At 37.4% G+C, this 4,230-nt stretch overlaps 1 long non-coding RNA gene across 1 annotated transcript; it reads left to right on the top strand.

Moving 5' to 3' along the window:
• Positions 1-2,908: 2,908 nt before the first annotated feature.
• LOC114147599 (uncharacterized) lies at positions 2,909-3,872 on the top strand. Its single transcript, XR_003596083.1, has 4 exons — positions 2,909-3,168; positions 3,262-3,350; positions 3,429-3,534; positions 3,659-3,872. It is a non-coding gene; the product is annotated as an uncharacterized LOC114147599 (long non-coding RNA).
• The last annotated feature ends 358 nt before the right edge of the window (positions 3,873-4,230 follow it).

Below are 4,230 nucleotides of genomic sequence, written 5' to 3' on the forward strand. Positions count from 1 at the left end.
TAGTTGAACAAATATTTTCATAGCCCGGTTGTGACCTGTTGCACAACTTGCAGGAGGGATGGTTTAAATAAAGGCCATTTTTTTAAAGAAATATTTTCTGTCATTGCCGTCATCAAAAAAAAAAAGTATCGCCAATATCCGATATTGATACTGATACTTTTTGTTCAAGTATCATATGCCATCCAACTTCTGACCTGCAGTTATTTTAGTAGTTTTTCCTTTGAATTATCTTTTATCAAAGTTTACAGGTATCTACAAAATTCTTTAATGCCATATTAGCATGATGAGTGTACATATTTTTCATTAAAGAAGAGGCAAAAATGTTCATTTCAGATCAAAAGAAAATGTTTCGAGGTAGATTTGAGAAACTACAATACAAAAATAAAATTTCAAGAGGGAATCTGATATTAAAGTGTTGATAATATAGTAGTGAGAATCTTGACTGAACTGATTTCGAGTTTTTTGTTTTGTTTTGTTTTGTTGACGGTGCTCGAGTTCTGGCACTCAGTGACCTAGAATGGCCAGAAAAAAGTTGTTAAAACATCTGAAATTAACGTATGACACTTCAACTTTCTAATTTTGTTCTAATCTGAGTTGAAGCCGAGGGCCTTTATGGTACTAGTTTAGCATCTTTCTATATTTTATCTGCAGAAAACGACTTCCCCCTCTTCCTGTTTTTTTCAAAACAAAGTCATCCTCAGATCTAAGTCAACGTGGAAACACGAGGTGGGGAGAAGAAGAGGCAAGGCAGGGATTTAGAGGAAACCGAGCTCTGGGAGACGGATGGACACTTAGGAAAAAAAAAAAAAAAAAAAGCACAGCACAATTAGTCATCGATTTCAAAGACAGCATATAATAAAACATTTCCCCCTGAGGTAAACCTGGTAAATGCAAACATAAATTAGCTGCCTACGCTCAGTGAATAAGGCTAAAAGAATGCATGACAGCCTCATGGAGCCACTCTACCCCCCCTCACCCACTCACTCATTCTTTCTGCCGACACATCTTATAATGGGTTTCACCTCCACCACTCCAACGAGAGCTGTGGCAAAAAAAGAGGGGATAAAAAAATATTCTTCTGAAAGTAAAATTGAAGCATTGTTTATAAAAAGAAATAAAATCCACGCTTGAAAGATGACAGTTTTTGAGATGCTTTTTTTTTTCAGCCGTGGGATTCATAACCAAATAGCAGCACAAAGGCGAGGGCGTGGTGAAATAATAATAATAATAATACTAAAAAAGGAGCTTTTGAATCCGATGAAAAGCATTACAGTTAACAGAGATACGGGGACGTGTTCAGGGGTGGGGAAGGAGCGTCGGATAAAGAAAACACGAGGCCACTAATGCTGCCTCGCCATAGAATGCTTGTTAATAAAAGTTTTCGCAGTGGAAAGTCCACATTAGATGAGGTGAAGACCTGTTGGGCAAATAAAAAGAAACAAACGGAGTGAATGGACAAACGAAACAAATGTGGGTGAGAAACGTAGAACCAGCCGGGTCCGAGGATCAGAACCTCTCGGAGGGACAAATTTCTGCTGCTGTGCCGAAACACGCAGGAAAAAAAAGGGAGAAAATCATGAAGCGTTTGTGTGCGCTCTCGCTTTTGTGTCACGCTCACCTGAATCCGTCCTTGCGGTTACCGGAGCAACGGGCGAAATTTTCAAGGGCTCTTGTGCCGCACTGGCAGCCCGCTGTTGATTTCTTTATCAAATATGCATTTTTTTTTTTCTTCCTCCTCGCGTTTCCCCGCCGCAGGCTCTGCCAGACTCAATCACAGTCACTCATAAAGTCATTGTAGTCTGTGCATAAGCTGACAATCAGCAGATAGTGACTGTTGTTTGGGGGTGTTGGCGGTGGGGAGACAGAACAAAAGCCAGAAATTCAAAAGCAGAATTTCCCTAAACCACATTGACGTTTTTTTGTTGTGTTTTTTTTTTTTTTTTCTTGCATTGTGTCAGAACCATCAAAAACTCTTGACAGAGGTTAAATGAATGAGGGCTTTTGTACTTCTGTCATTACTTGGTTTGTGTGGGCAAGAGAAACAAAAAAACGCACAAGACCGTTCTAATGTAAAATATGACAGATTACTGTAGTAAGGGCATTTCTAGTATACTGCAGGCTATCACACATAACAATTTTTGAGAATTTGGCAACAGTTGCCCTTTATTCCCAAACGTTATGGGGGGAGGAGAGTAGAGAATGAATATTTCAGCTGCCTGAAATAACCTGTTCCCCTCCATAACATGGGAACAAATTAATTCACCAACAAGGCCTTAACTCTGTTTATTCCTCTTATCATCAACAATAAATCCTGTGAATTTGGTAAGATTTGCACTTTATTTGACAAAGTTATGAGGGGGGAACCATATATTTCAGCTGCCTGAAATAACCTGTTCCCCCTCCATAACATGGGAAAAAATAAGCAAACCCTGTGAATTTTGAAACTGTTGGTCATTATTTGTCTATATATCGTTTGAAGCAATTAATTATTTGATATTTTGAAATCTAAGATGGTTATAATAAATATTACTGTTGATGTGATTATCTTTATGTAATGTATGCTCTGTTTAAATGTGTATCTTCCAAGTTACAAATATGTTGCAGATTTTACATCTAACAATGCACCTTACAATATAAACACATACGGTGTTTTCTAGAAAGTCAAAAATCACGTGGTGCTGTTGCTCCAATCAATTGTTTTCAAATATCACAGCTGTTACAGTATTTAACTAATCTTTTTTCTTGTAATACATTTGCAGTCTATTAATGCATTTCTGGCCGTCATCGTGAAGGAATACAACAGCAAGAACACAGGACAGGCTGTGTTCATAGATTCATTTGCAATGACAGCAATGTGGCAGGGAAAAAGTCCTACATTAAAAAAGGTAGATCTTACACATTCCACTGTGCTTCTGTGTTACTCTTCCATGTGTTATTAGTATTTTTGAATCGATGAAAAGAAAATGTTTTGACTTTTATATGATTTTACAGATTTTTCTGTATCACCTATAAAAAAGTATAATCTCAGTGCTATGTGTGTGTGTTACTAAACATATTTTGTTCTTGATATGAAAAAATCTATGTTTTTTTTATTATTCACAGATGAACCCAATGAATTATGAAATAATTCTGGGAATCAACAATCAACACCACCACTGGACTTTAGTGGTAATAAATGTTTTTATACTCTAAAAACAATCTATATCATACTTATCACATAGACAAAAACCACATGAAAACTGTCGAATGCCCACTTTCTAGGTGATCTACCCACAAGACAAAAAGTCTTTGTTCTTGAATCCACTGGGGGAATCAAAACAAGACATCCAGAAATGCTTGCAAATCACAAGGTATGGTTAAAAATTTAACTTTAACTCAAGTATGAAAATCAAATAAAGTTGTTCTTATTAATATATCTATATTTACAGGGCATTTATGAGGAAGAAGGGGTGCAATGTCTCACGTTGGACATGTGACACAGTCAAGCATCCAAAACAACAGGATAGCTCATCATGTGGTGTATTTTCACTGAAGGTGCGGACATATTGTCACACAGTGTATGACTTTAGGATTTTGATATATATTTTGAGACATGTACAGTGAATTACTTACTTTGTTACTTAAATTTAAAGACATTAAATGAAGCTGTTCATTTCAGTTTGCAGAAAAAATCCTGTCAAAAGAGGTTGTGGATTTTCCTGTTTCCAGAGAGGCGGTCCACAGCATGAGGTTGGAAATTGCTGTGAGACTAATCCTTAACAGTGGTGAGGATAACATTAATATTCTTATTTTGAGTGTTTATGACAATTGTTATCATGATTACTATTATTTGTATGTTTGGCTAAAACATCTGTACTTAGCAAAACTTAATACATTAACATCTTCAGCTTTTCTAATAAGCAGCAATCAAAGACCTACTGGAAACGCGAAACTGCCCACTCAACTCTTGAACCTCGATATTACTCGCAATTGAATATTCACCTCTCTTCCTCCGAAGTGAAATACTTCACTTCTCAGAGTTTTCGAGCGCGCTTCTCCGCTGCAGGAACTACAGACTCACTTTCCATTTCTTTCTAACTTTCACCATGTCTTCAAGGAAGCCAATCAGCTCCTCCGTGCATTAGACACCTCTTTACCCTCTCCATCCCTCTCTCCTTCGCGTTCGCTGTCTACCTTCTGTTAGCGCCTGCACCGTGTCCTTTTGACTGTCATCTTGTCTGGGGCTTCAAT

The sequence above is a fragment of the Xiphophorus couchianus genome, chromosome 7, assembly GCF_001444195.1.
Source record: "Xiphophorus couchianus chromosome 7, X_couchianus-1.0, whole genome shotgun sequence".
Taxonomy (NCBI): domain Eukaryota; kingdom Metazoa; phylum Chordata; class Actinopteri; order Cyprinodontiformes; family Poeciliidae; genus Xiphophorus; species Xiphophorus couchianus.